Source organism: Leptidea sinapis, chromosome 30 (assembly GCF_905404315.1).
Source record: "Leptidea sinapis chromosome 30, ilLepSina1.1, whole genome shotgun sequence".
Lineage (NCBI taxonomy): Eukaryota > Metazoa > Arthropoda > Insecta > Lepidoptera > Pieridae > Leptidea > Leptidea sinapis.
In genome coordinates, this window is record NC_066294.1 from 2,105,458 (window position 1) to 2,121,333 (window position 15,876).

General features: G+C 32.4%; 1 protein-coding gene across 2 annotated transcripts in view; it reads right to left on the minus strand.

Annotated features, from left to right (window-relative positions):
• LOC126973862 (potassium voltage-gated channel protein Shaw-like) overlaps positions 1–15,876 on the minus strand; it is a 226,884-nt gene that overhangs the window by 11,706 nt on the left and 199,302 nt on the right. The gene's annotated exons all lie outside the window — the stretch shown is intronic.

A 15,876-nucleotide genomic window follows, 5' to 3' on the forward strand; every position in this document is an offset into this window, starting at 1 on the left:
ATGACGAACTTCTATACAAACTTCCATGCCCTATCCCAACCCCTCCATATATTTTTTCGCAATAAAAAGTAGCCTATGTCCTTTTCCAAGCTCTAGCATATTTCTGTACTAAATTTCTATTACAAACTTACATTCAAATTTATAATATTAGTAGGAAAGAATAATTATACCATAGGGTTATATTAATAATTGAATTTAATTTGTTAATTAGTACCTATATTCCGTAATAACTTTTGTAAGTTTTATGTTTGAAGTTATTCGGTACCTTTAAAAATGTTATCAATTTTTTTCCATCTTCAGCTATGGGGCTGAGACATGGACACTAAAAAACATTGGACAGCATTGCGCACTAACCAATATATCCTTCACACTCAGGTGTTAAAAACCAGACTCACATCCTAATAACTGCCTCTATAGAATCTTAGAGTACTTTGGACATATTGCCAGAAAAGATGGCTACAACCTCGGACAACTGATGGTTACTGGGAAGGTAGACAGACGACGACCTAGAGGTCGTAGCCCTATAAGATGGTCTGATCAAATCCGCACATCTATGGATACCGGACGTAGCCATAGACAGACACAGATAGCGAGCTATTGTCAAAAGGTTGGATCCTCAGAGAAATCACGACCCTCAGCAATGAGGCATAAGACGCGAGGAGGAGGAGGATAAAAATATAAAACAGTTGAACCTATTAAAACCCTCCTTTTCCATTGCTCCTTAAATATTAATACTATGTGCATAGTTTACTTGTAGCACTTTTACCTCGAATTACTACGTAATAGGTAGACGAAAATAATTTCATGTGAATTCATACAATACATTTACTCGAAATGCTGAATTTGTAAATAACAATCTGTGTATTAAAGCAATCCTTGTGAGCTTTGCGTCAGAATACAGACAAATAGATAATTTGGCTGTTGAAATTATCTCTGCAGTCATATCATTAGCTGAGAAGTGGGATGGCCCTATTCTAGCCTAGTGTTAGTTATGTTATTGAGAAATCGTTGCCAACAAGTATATTAACGACGAAATTGGTCTATGATGCAAGCTGAAGAGATTTAATATTTTAAAACATTATAATTTAAAAGTTAATCAAATTAAATCAAAAATATTTTTATTTCGTAGGTAAATCATACACTTGATATATGTCATTTTTTTCATACAGCTCATTCGGAAGGCAGATTTCCTCAGAGAAGAATGAGCAAGAAACTCTAAGGGTGCTCTTTTCAAAACAGATACGTGTTATAATGTCTTATTTTTAATGCAATTTACAAATCATTTCACTTACAATATATGCAAAGTGACGCAACAAATATACTCAAACGTCAAAAACTAAAAGTCTTACACGAGTAAGTCAAAAAAGGTAAATTATAACACAAGAGTTATTGAGTATAGTAAATACATCAATCCATACATACCGTAAATTACTAACTAAAATAAAATCAAATAAAAATCACTTTATAGTAGGTCACGGAAATGACACTTATGAATATCAAAAAATTACTTTTCTTATTGAATTTACCGCCACTTCGTAAAGGGTTGAGCTAATCAGATGAAGTGGCAATAAATACATTGCCACTCTTTTAAATCAACATTAACAGCTTCATCTTTTTACAAATCATTTCAATAATTATAATATTATGTAAAGTGATGCAACAAAAATACTCAAATCAAATACTAAACGCCTTACACGAAAGTACAGCTGCGGCTAAAACGTTTTTTTTATTATGTTGTCCCCTTGGTTTACTAGATATACTAATAACTTGATGGAAAATTGAATCTTATGGTAGTAATTATTATTTTAGCCACTGATATATTTTTGCTTATTTGATAAGTAAATTTTTAGATGATTCCAGTTACGGATCTTTGTACAAAAATTTCCTTCTTTTTATTTAGCTAGAACCTAATAGTCACCTTTGTATTACTAAGCACTTCTGGACAACTGAAGAACAAATGATCCATGTTTCCCTCATCTAGGCCACAATCACATAGGGAATGATCTCTAATTCTAAGTTTAGCTAGGAAAACAGTGGAGTGCAGGCGTGGTTTAAGCGTAAGTGGCATATAGTTGAGATTATTGCTTTATTATGTATCCTACATTTTGAGAACCAAGGTTTTTGAGGAATTTCAGGTTGGAGTTACTTTAAAGTTTAATGTCCAAACTCAGATTGACAGAGTTGTCAGTCAGTACTTTTTTGCCATTTATCAAAATTAACAGAGTAAACCAGCACTAAATCTAAAATCGAAATTAGACCACTCGTTGTCACAGACCGAGATACACTGCGGTATTTAATATAATTAAGTTAATTGCGTGTAAGGTTCTCTTTATTTTTTGATTAATTCACTTTTTTTTTTGCTTTTCAATAGTCTTAGGTTACAACCAATAATTAGCTATTATTTTATATTATACTAGCTGACCCAGCAAACGTTGTATTGCCGATATTAAAATCGCGATACAAAAGTAACTGTTGATCGTAGATGGGTGAAAATTTGAAGTTGTATGTATTTTTTAATGCCGACTCATAATCAGACAAATTTAAAAAAAAATCAAAAAAATTAAAAAAAAAATCGTGTGGACCACCCTTAACATTTAGGGGGATGAAAAATACATGTTGGCGATTCTCAGACCTACTCAATATGCTCACAAAATTTTATGAGAATCGGTGAAGCCGTTTCGGAAGAGTACGGGAACTAACAATGTGACACGAGAATTTTATATATAAGTTATTTTTTATATGTCGTCGTCACCAAATAGCCCAACGGAAGACCAGCCCTGGTTGGAAACCAGCAAACATGCTGAGTTGGGACCACTTTGTGAAAATAGAAAATAATATTCCTCAACCTTCTCCTTTTGTTTACGTTTAATTTTTAAGTCTTTTGTATTTAGATATACTGTACTTTAACGTCTCAATTATACATTTTTCTTTCTTTTCTTTTCTCTATACTCACACCTTGATAAACTATTACGTATTTTCGCTACTTCAAAGAGAAGAAAAACATAGAATACAATTTAATAATTAAAAATATTAATAAGCTTAAAATATGGACCAACCAGCTTATCGTACGAGGAATTTAATTGCATTTGGACGTATTTAATTGAAATGGGTTAAATTATACAATAGAGCACCTAGGAGTACGTAACTGCATTTACATCAAAGCCCCGTATTTTGTTATTTAATAAGACTTGCAGAGCCGTTCCTGAATTTAAATAATTTTGTTCCCGTTTTTGCTGATATAAGAATGGAAAGTTCCCTTATAATCCATGTATTTCAAAAGAGCAGGTCTGGTGATATTTGCGAGCCGTTTATGCTCTTTTGTCTTGCTATACTAAATATTGATATAATTATAAGGTTTTGAGTGTTCAGGAAATAAGAAATAGCTGGTAATGTCTATACAGTTAGAGGAAGACACTATCTTATTTTTTTATAATAGGACTAACTTTCATTCATGCTCTTTCGTGAAAGGAAATCTGAACAATTAGTTAACTAAACAAAGTTTAAATCTTAAAATCAGTATTTTTGAATTTGGGTATGACGAAAATATGAAAATAGAATGTTGCTTAAAAGGACACGTGAGCTTAGGTCTTCTTTAACCGACTTCGAGGAAGAGGAGAACAAAGAGGAGGTTCTCAATTTAATTGGTATATTTTTTATGTTTGTACACCGATTACGCTTCTTTAGTTTTCTCAGTAGTTTTCATTAGATTTAAGAATTTCAAAAACAATATACTGGCTAACGTGAGCGAGAAAACCATCGGTGCGATTTAAAATCGTTAGTAAAATATTCAAAAATCAAGGTTTAATTTTCGACAAATTCCTCCTACAGAGATTAACCAATCGCTACGAAATTATGGAAAAAATCGAATGGGAAGAATTAAGAAAAATTATGTGTCTGACATATAATATTATATTTCGATTCAAAGTCAAATAAACTTTATTCAAATAGGCTTAAGCTAAGCGCTTTTGAATCGTCACTACAAATATTTATTTTATATTACCGAATGTATGGTCGTAAAAAAGTAAAGCTCGTGAGAAGAACATACAAGAAACTGAACGGCTAATCAAATAATACAATGGCTGTAATATACATAACAAATTAGTTTGTAATACAATATATGAATCGTGTTATTTTCGCTTATTGTTGTTGGATTTGTATCGTAGGGCTTTGACCAGCCTATAGAATGAAGCCGTTTTAATCACTTTAAGTACTCTGGCATTTACAATAACAAAAATATCAAAGCAGAGAGACACAGATATTAATCTTCTTTGAAAATAAATTTGATCTAAGGTCAACAATCAAGAAGATTGTGTAGAAAGATGGCCGCTAAGTCCTCTTAAGGAACGAGTTAAGACACTTTCTAATTATAAACAAATCATTTTTTATGTCAACTCTGTTACTGGAAACGATTCCGTATTAAATCAACATGAATTAACTACACCAACATAATTATTACGAGCAAGTTTAAAGCCTTATCTATACTAACACAAATTTGACATTAAAAAGTATTGCGGAATTACTAAAGCTATTTCAAGTTCAACGATGAAAATACTGGTACTCGTAGCCCTTCAATAAAACCGATGTATGTTTTTGTTGCAATTTTACATGAGATTGCAATCCCAACTGCTGTTTCAATTTTCTTGAAAGAAATATCTGATATATTATAGCTTAAAAAAATAAAGTAAATATTAAAAAATTTAAATAAAATTAAAAACGTAACGTAAACGCTTAACAAAACCATTGCAATGATAAGTCACAAAACACCATTAATTTTTTTCTGTTTTCAAAATTAAGAATGTTAATTAATATATTATTTACCTACAGAGTGTTCAAAGCTAAAGTAAAGCCGAAAGAAGCATAAATGGGGCCTTATAGCGAGTCCATTCACGATATTTAAGAACCGTAGTAATGCTGTATAACATATTATCCCAAAAAACTAAAAAAAATATTACTATTTTCACTGATTTGCAAACCTTATTTCAGTAAAATTAAAGAGTAAACTACTATCTACATTTCTACCTAATTCGCGTAAAGACAAAAATTTTAAAAGACCTAACCTAACGAAACTACCTAAACGAACACTAACTTTCTCATAATAAACGTCAAATTTACAGAAACAGCTCAAAGTATGCTCCGCCTTGCTCAATACACAACCTCGCTCGTCGGGATATGGCTTGTGTGGCATTTTGCACCATTGTCGGTGCTATTGATGCGAAAACCGATCCAACACGCTATTCCATCTCGGCAACCTTTGGGCATTCGGAGAAATACATCCTGTCCTTCACATAACCATTTTTTCCAAGTTGACATTTTTTGAAGCCAGTACTTGAGGAAAATGACATCCTTGTATTGAGGTAGCAAACATTTATGAATGAAAAATAGAAAAACTATTGTAGTAACCAATTATTAGGTAAAATAGGTGCGTGACAAAATTTTTGCCTTTGATAATTAATTATATTATTTACGGGTATTTTGTAACACGTTATATAAGCTTAAGGTTGACGCATGCAAAATTAAATATATCTATTACCGAGATATTTAAAGTTCGTAGGCATTAATAAAATATAATGACATTTTACATTGAAATCCTTACTTTTGCCTCGAATAGATCAAACCTTAAAATCGTCATTACTTTTAAATGCCAATCGCACATATAAAGTCGATGTATCTTATTTCTAAGAATATAACATGTTGTAAGAAGCGCTTTATGACGGTATTGTAATAAAATGCTGATAAATTTTGCATCGCAAAAATACTCTCAGTCTAACAATGTATTCGCTGATAGAATTATTTTAAAATACTTCCTTGAAAGCTTATGAAATTTTATGAGTGTTTACAAGCCATTAGGAGAGATGTAAATATTAAACAGACTGTGGCTCAAGTTTATTGTTACAAAGATAAGTTTGTTTTCGGCTTACAAAGTGACGATGGATGAATGTGCGTATGTAAATTTTGTGTAAACATACTTTGTTGTGACACAAGATGGCAGACAAATATTAAAATTAACTTTTAACATTTCAACTTTTAACATTAAATAATTTTCTTTTTATAAATGTGTAAACTCATCATCAGGTAAGACAATAAGATGGATCAACGATTGTTAGAAAGATCGAACTCTTTCTCTGACACAGGGTGCTTACATTTCAACTCTCGAATTCTTATTTATTTATACGCAACGTAAACATCAACATCATGTTATATATTTTAATAATCAATAAGTCTTACTTTATAAAGGAATATACACTATAAAAGATCACTCACTTTGGTTCATAAATAAAATTTAATACCAAAAACATACAACAAAGTAACAATAATGGTTATGAGAACAACAAAAGTAAAAGTTTTTTATAAAGTTATAAATAAAGCTACAAATTAGCCATTTTTATTTTAAAAGAAGTATTAAAGAAATAATATAAAAATGAGTAAAAGTGCATCTTAAATATTAGAGTTGACATTTAAAACAAACACTTAAGAAATGAATGGTGACAATATCTTGTTTTTAAACTATTTTCTGATTCATAAAATATGTCTAGATGTAATTTAGTGCTACCTACCTGCCAACAAGAAGAGAGTTAAACCCAATATTATTTCTTCAGTAGGGGGTATGAAAAATGATAGTCATCAGTTGTCTTGGGATTTTGAACTGAAAGAGATATTTTATTTTGTATGTCTATGCAGTTAATTTTCCTGTCATTGTCACATGGGACCTCAGGGATTGCATTCTGAAAAAGCGTAGCCGTTGTTCATAAGGATGCCTATATGATATTCCCTCTGAAACAAATAGTACGATACCTGAGAATCTTATAGATACCTGGACAAATCTAATAAAAAGTGCATGGTGGAACGCTTTTACCTACTCCGATACATAATGCTGATCACCAAGTTATATTTATTCCACTTTAAATTTTCAGTAGCTTTTGTAGTACCTGCCGCTGATTGTTACTATAAAACCAGAGAGTGCTAGTGTCCGCATAAGTCGCGTCTTACTCAAGTGATCATGACTGACCAAAGTTCATTAAAATATTACTTAATTTCCCGCTATCCCTCCAAGATTGCGCCATACGATTGCGTGTGAATATTCGATCCTATAAAGTTGTTTACGCCATTCGTAGCAATACAGATAAATTCAACAATAACTATTATTTTACAGTACGACGTAACAAACAGCTATAAATCTAACCGAATCATCTGAAAACAATTCACTATAATGTAAGTGGTAAAACGCTAAGGCTTGGGTATTTGTTGGAATGTTATTCCAAAAATAATCATTTATAACCCAACCGTTATATACGTCATCACATAATTCACGCAATTATAAGCTTATATCGAGCAGGTTATCCACTGTAAAGTAGATCCTGTAGAGTGATGAAGCCACAACCTGAAAGTTGAACAAAGCATACAATATTTTATGGCGATACGAAAGAGTGCTCGCACGGAACACGAGAGATCGGGGGTTCGAGTCCCGCATCGTTCATAAAATTTTGTTTTCAAATTTTAATTGTGTATTAATCCCGGAAATGAGGGTTATCACTTTAAATCATAAGAAAATTGTTTAGATTTACAAGAGCCATACATCTCAAGTCACTTTCCTAATATGCAAATATTGTGAAATGAAATGAAATGAAATGAAATGAAATGAAATGATTTATTTGTATGAATCGTGGTAACATAGTTGTTAACAATTAAATGGTGCACAGCACAATTCGCCAATATATCGGCATACAAATATTTGATTGTCAATATTGGAATATCATATTTAATTTATACTTATACGTTCTTAATACACATTACATAGCTTTAATTCAATGAGATAATATAAAATAAACATTAGTTTGTAGGTACCTCTCAAAAATTACATTTGAATACTATTATTTTTGGCTAAAGAATTCTTTTAAACTATAAAAGCATTTATCTATTAGCCATAATTTTAATTTTTTATGCATTAATGTTTTAGGCATCTCTCTAATATTCTTTGGAAGGTGGTTAAATACCCTAATACACATAACATTTGCGTTATTTTGATGAAGCGCTGTTCTACAGTATGGCATCAGAAGGCGAGTTGGATCTCTTAATCCTAATATGGAATAGTCCTTTGCTGGTTTAAAAAGTTCACCATGTTTTTTAATGAACATACAAATTTCTAATATATATAGACCAGTATATGGTTGAGCATGTTATAAACTGTAATGTAGATCCTGTAGATGAAGCCACAGCATGAGAGTTGAAGAAATCATACAGGATTTTATCGACGATACCGCACTCGAACGGTTGGATCAATTAGAAAGAGTGCTCGCACGGAACGCTAGAGGTCGGGGGTTGGCTCCCCGCATCGTTCGTAAAATTTTGTTTACAAATTTTATTTGTGTACTAGCTGACCCGACAGACGTTGTTCTGTATATAATAAATAAAATAATGTTTTTATATGAATTCGTCAATAATATATCATAACATCAAAAATTACTTCGTATAATATGCAGCCTGCTGTCGTAATGAAATTGTTTCACAGCAGAACTGTCAAACCGTGCGTTAATAAATTCTCTCATAGAAATTATGTATGGACACATCAAAGGAAAAACAAATGTGTTGTTTTTATTTAATTTAGCAGCTCACCTTTTAAACCTTCTCTGGACTTCCACAAATAATTGGAAACCAAAATTAGCCAAATCTTCCAGTCCGGTCCAGCCTTTCTCGAGTTTTAGCGAGTATAACGAAAAGCAATTCATTTTTATATATTTGTGTATTAATCCCAGAAGTGAGGGTTATCACTTTAAAACATAACAAATTGTTTACAATTATAAGCTTTACTATCTGGAATGTTCCGTCCAGCTCTCAAGCATCATATTGCATCCTTTAATTAAGCTATAAAACTTGTAGAAACAAACAAACATGGTAAAGGCAATACTAATGAATGAAATTAATTTACAATTGGAATGACACAAACACGAGGTGATGTATGAGTATTACATGACTTAACATAAATGTAACGGGTTGCTTGCCACAACACATCAGAGAAATCAATTTCATAGATTATCATGCACAACAGATATAAAAATGTTCGGACTCGGTAACTAATATTAGTTACAACGTGTAAGAGATTTGAAGTAATATGTAATGTTAAAAATTTATTAACCGTCTTCAAAAAAGGAGGAGGTTCTCAATTCGTCGTTATATTATTTTTTATGTCTGTTACATCAGAACTTTCGACTGGGTGAACCGATTTTAATAATTCCTTTTTTATTTGAAATTTGGTGCTTCCCGTGTGGTCCACACCAAAATAACAATAATCGTTACTAGAATTAGATTAATAAATTAGATTGTATAAAAATACGCAATATTTTTTATACTTTTTAGTGCATTTATATCTTTTTTTATGGAATAGTGTTTTTTAAGTCGGTTGTTTTTTTGTTATTTTTTATATGTAGCGAAAATGTTTGTCTCAAAACAGTAGTGTCCTTGATAGATATAAAACATGGCTATATCGCGGTGTAGCATGTCTTAGGATACAATGAAATATTATTTTTGTAGGTATATATATATACCAGTGAAGTCGTGGGTATATTTATCACGTCGATTTTCAATAATCTTGAGCGACGCTGAATTGTAATGGGCAGGGCGTATCAATTACCATCAGCATCCAGCTCGTCTCGTTCCTTATTTTCATTAGAAAATATAGCAGGTTTATTTATATTGTTACGTTTACACTAACGTAACGATGGGCAGAAATAGTAGAAATACATTAACTGTCCATATTATATCATATATGACTGAAGTGCAATATTGTATTGCCGGATATTACATCGTTCTATTTATATGCAATTAGTAGAGAGATAGCAAATGAGAAAACATTAAGTATTATTTATTTTAACATATGATATGAAAATGCGAGGGATAAAAACCTAATGTTTCAGTTTGTCCATGATTTAGGAGAATACTCAACTTAAATTCATTCGGAAACAAAATAAAATAACGCAAAGAAAAAACAATTACACAATTCAAAATACCGCCATATATTTTAATAATATCTAGAAAAAAATGTAAATGGCATATAAATCAAGTTAATCAGAAAATTGGATGTTATATAAATTATTGTGTCTGTAAGACGTAGCCTATTTGTCGCAAATGTTTTTAAGATTTATGAAGATGTTTACGTCTCTTTGTCCCAGTCAGGTAAAATTCGTCTATCTACCCAATTGTTTACGAATAGTTTGAAAATGAACAAAATAGCTTTATTGGCTGATTAATTTCCCGGCCCTTTCATTACTATTATACACTGGCCTTCAAAAGTAAGTAAGTAAGGACTTCAACTGCATTTTGGTGGCGATTTCTTAACACAGTGGAAATAATATAATGATCTTCTCGGGCACTGGTACACCTGGGTCTGCCATTACAAGGTCTGCTCAGATGGTGTCCAGTCTCTTCGTACCTTCGCTTTGCCTTCCTGACCGTTCGTACCGTCACACCCACCATTCTTGCAGTGCGACGCATACTGATGCCTAGTTCCAGAAAAGCCATGATCCTAGCACATTCTTCAACTGAAAGAGGCATGATAAATAAATGTTATGTGCTTTTTAGCATAAATTTTTAAAACAAGACCCATCGATCTTGAAAAAAATTTAAAACAGAAAGAAAAATGTGAATGGTAAAATTGTAATTCGGAAACGTCCACTTTGAAAAAGGAATGGTTTTGTTTTTGAAGTTTTTTTTCAGCCAATTCTTAAAAGAAGGTTACCGACTATAAAGTTTTTATGTACATAATTAAATTGTCTTTGGAGTCCTTTTTATTTCGAAAGTATATCTTGTGAACTTAAAACGTTATCCCAATTTTAAAAGTGTGATACTTACTTTTGCAGGCCAGTGTATTATAAATAATGTCTCCCAATAGCGTATAGGTTTCACTTGGTGATTGCGTTTTAGCTAGAATTTTTACCAGTGGGGGCTCCTTTGCACTGGAAGCCGGCTTGATTATGCATACCACAACGGCGCCTATTTTGACCGTAAAGCATTAATGTGTAAGCATTACTGTGTTTCGGTCTGAAGGGCACCGTAGCTAGTGAAATTACTGGGCAAATGAGACTTGACATCTTATATCTCAAAGTGACGAGCGCAATTGTAGTGCCGCTCAGAAATCTAGAGAGAAGACTCCTAAGCGCCACTGCATTGTAATGGGCAGGGCGTATCAATTATCATCAGCTGAACGGCGTGCTCGTCTCGTCGCGGGTTTTTCATAAAAAATCTTAGTACTGTAAAATAGTAATAGGTCATATAAAAGACAAAATGAATCCTATGTTATTGATCTAATTACATTTAATTTTTCGTAAAATAAATTTCAAACACAATTCTTTCTATTTCCCAGAGAACTAGAACCTCGGTGATACTAAGAAGTAACAATAATATCTTGATAAAGAACACTCAAACGTAATTGAATGAAATGCCAAGTGTAATTTCAACTTCTTAACTGTACTTGTAACTGAGCGTAGAAATGAAACTTGGAAGATATAATTTTTTGAAAACAGATTTTCATAAGTTTTCTTCTATTCTAGTTGTAATAATATCACCGCTCTTCGACAACACTTCCCTTAAAGCCTCGCCTAATATCAGAATAATGGGTCCCAAAATCTGGAGTGATTGCAAATTCCGTGGTCATCTGGAGGGCAAAGCCAAATTGGCTTCGAAGAAGCTGGGTGTCATAGGTAGAGCACGGCAATAGTTCAAGCCGGCCCACATTCTAGCGGTCTACAAAGCGCAGGTCCAGCCACATATTATGGAGTAATGCTGTCATCTCTGGTCTGGTGCACCTCAGTATCAGCTCGATCCATTTGACCGCGTGTAATGCAGAGCAGCTCGTTAATTGTCAATTGTCGAGGCCCAGTGCTCTGTGAAAGGGTGGATCACTTGGCGTTGCGTAGAGCCGTTGCTTCATTGTATGACTTGTACCGCATTTATCACAGGCAGTATTCCAAAGAGCTATTTCATCTGATTTCTGCCGCCGAATTCCACCTTCGCACCATCTGGATGTGTCCTGCGATCCTCCACAGTGAGATTTTCAAAGAGCTTTCGTTCACATACTACAAAGCTGTGGAAAGCTTCCTTGTGCGGTGTTTCTGGGACTATGACCGACATGGGTACAAAAAAAGCGCGTACACCTTCCTTAAAGGCCAGCAACGCTCCTATGATTCCTCTGGTGTTGCACGAGAATCACTTAACACTAGGTGCCCGTACGCTCGTTTGTCCTCGTTTTCCATTAAAAAAATATAGTAATGTTAATTCTGGACGCTTTGATGGTAAGAGACTAAAATATATTATATAACGCACAGATGTTGTGAATTCCTTATTTTTATAACATTGAATTAACATATTTACTGGTTTTTCCAGATGTACACCGATTTTTTCGGTAAGAATGCGAATGCACGTACGTTATGCGCTAGGCTTGAAATTCCTTAATAGCCGGCAGATGCTGTGCAAAGCAAACAGATTCTTTAAAACGTGAAGTAATATTTTACCGGACTCAGCGTGCTGTGCACCTGAACAAATCCTCCAAACAGTCGTCAGAAAACATGGCTTATAACTAAACCGCCCTTTTCGAAGTTCATTTACAGAATTAAATTAAAATTTTTGAATATTTCTTGTTTCTTTTCCAGTACCTCAATAAAATATGCGAAATATTTAGAAAGTTATCTAACATAATGTTATGTGGTGTACACTTTTAATTAAATGTACTTTTAAAATTTTAACGCTCTTGATAATATAAGTTTAAAAAATATCGAAGTACCTTAATAAGTAAATATTAAACGATATTCGAAATAATAATACAGAATGCTTTCAACTGAATAAAATATAATATATTCCACAGTTTAATACGTATTTCAATGCGGTCTAATGGGATGCCAGGAAGCTAGCGAGCGTCGGGAATTAATTTAAACGTTTTATTTCTTGTTGTATTTCCCCCCGTACTGCGGTATGAGCAGATTGAATCAAGTTACTGTTCACAAAGATGAAAAGTGAAAAAGGCAAGCTAAATGCTGTGCAGAACCTCGGTGACTTAAAGATAGCGTTTTGAAAAGGTCTTATCGTATATTGACGCCAACAGACGATCATGTGATTTAATTAAGTTCACAAGGCGTAGCTATTTTCTATTATTGATTATGAGAAATTCGTGTACACCAGTAACCACCGCACTTGGTTTGGAGGAGTATGAAGATATATGTATCTTATGTCACTCGAGAAATTATCTCTTTGCTTGATTTCATAAGTGTCATTTTTTGACCTAAATGAAATGATATTGATTTCATTTGATATATTTTTATTGAAGTTGGCGTTACTTTGCATAAATCCATAACTATCCAAATGTTTTGAATTTATTTGTTTCTAAACAGTTCGACACGTCTCGTGCCAGAGTTTGGCAAGTCAACATGTCCTGAGGATGCCTCGTGTAGAGGTGAAACACGTATTGAATTGTTTGAAAACAAATATTGGCGGAATTAACACTAAAGAAAACTCAAAACATATTTTGGATATCGATATATTTTGTGTATGTATATATAGATATATAATAAAACAACGTTTTATTTTTATAGTAAACGAGGGTAAACGAGCGTACGAGTCACCTGCTATTAAGTGATCACCGCCGCCCATATTCTCTTGCAACACCAGAGGAATCACAGGAGCGTTGCCGGCCTTTAAGGAAGGTGTACGCGCTTTTTTTGAAGGTACCCCTAATAAAACAAAGTTAAATAATTGTAAGTCTGTGACTACATATAGAGGGTACATTTAATAATACTTACATAAATTTTCTAAGAGTTGAGAGGTAGCTAATGTAATCGTTAAAGTTTGCACGTCGTAAAGTTTAAGAACCCAACACGTGATAAATGAAGTACGTGGCAGAGTATATTTAAATCATTAAAATAACTTTTTATATGCAATAGTAATTAATGTAATGTGAAATATTGATGTACAAAGCAGGACTACTTATAATTGTATCAATCTTGCTACAAAACCAGATTTCACTGATTTAATGTCTTTAGTAAAATATGTGGAGGTTCTAAATTTGAAACAGTATGCTTGAATAAAAATAAAGATTTTTACTATCTTCAACAATATATTGTTTTTACTTTATTTATTTTTTTGTATATAAATTTGTATTTAACATATTGTGTTACATTTATTTTAATCAATACCATTAATTTTTAATTCGTTGTTCCTTATATGAGGAACATTAAGCATATCCTTTGAATTAGTATTAAAATATTAATTGTATTCGTGTGTCTTTGGTAATAAGACATTGTAAGCAGGTATAGTATAATAATTATTATTGCTAAGTTATTATTACTTACACTAAATTAAACGATATTATAATGAATTTAGGTAATTTTTGTATAAATATTCACAATATCATTAACCTTTTGACATTTCCTCTATCACACACCGCAAATCAAACGAACCGCAGTGAAACGAACAATAAACGACAGGTGAGGTACATTTTTCACAGCTATTCTAAAAAGCCCAGATCACAATCGACGCCGTGGGAGGGTAAAGTGGCCATCTTTTATTGGCTGGCGCTGTATTTAAGGTTTGAAAATGAGTATAATGTAAAATGTATTTTCTTTGTTATAATTAGATAAAGATAATATTGACGAGACATTTCGATGAAGTTTCTCTTAGTTTTGGAATTTTATTTGTTGTGAGTTTGCAATCAGACTTTCTGTTATTTATATAATTTATAGTAGTTTGATTCATTTGACAGGCAGTACAGTAAAAGTAATTATACTTTATCTACACCCATGCTTTAAATCCTCTATTAAAGATTCGAAAACAGTTAGGTTATTGCCAACATTAAAACACCCAATATCCTAATAACCATTACATCATCCAAACCAGTGTTGTAATGAAATTCAGTACAACATTATAACATCAGTTTTCATAATAACACTCCTTTGTATGATTATTATGTTTACTAGGACTGGCTTTTTTAATGTTAACAGTAAGCTAACTTTTTCAGAATCTTTAAGAGGATTCATATTATGGGTGTAGCTAAAGTCTTGTATGCAACTGTTGATAATTAGGTATTAAAACACTTATGTTTAACACTATTATCATAAGACCACATTACCCCTTATTTCACAACAGTTGAATAAATAACTATAACAGTTTTAGTTATTTTGTACAGCATGAACTTTCTGCCTGTTTTTCTTTATTTCCTTCAAGATTAGTCAAGTCTATTTTATTTATCAATTATGTTCTACTAAATTAATTAATAGTTTCCGGAATCTTCCACGAACTATTGTTACGAAGGTCATGTTGGAAGTCGAGAGTGTGGATGATGTAGCTGTACTCCATAACTTTTGGTTTGTATGAATTATCATTTACTTTTTTAGTTACTCGTGTAAGGCATTGACTATTTGACGTTTGAGTATGTTTGTTGCATCACTTTACATATTATATTGTAATTGAAATGATTTGTAAAACGATGAAAATGTAAATCTTGATTTAAAAGAGTGGCAATGAGTTTTTTTTTTGACTTTCATAAGTGTCATAAGAATAAAGTGATGTTAATTATTTTATTATTTTGAAAATGCCGAAGAGTTATAGAATTCGATAAGAACCTACCACATATCTTGGCATTAACATACCCAGCTATTTTGTAAACATCTTGTTTATTGTGTGTACTTTTTAATTGTGATACTATTCGACATTATTTGAGAATAATCCTTACGGTATAGAGGGACATTTGATTAATTATTGGGTCATTCAGTAACTGAGCGATGAAGTGAAGTTAGAAAACCGATAAAAACAGGCCAGGAATATTAGATTAGTGTGCAGGACAAGCTTTGTCTTACACTCGCGATTTGTATGACACTTTGTGTTAGTGTGCGTGAATTG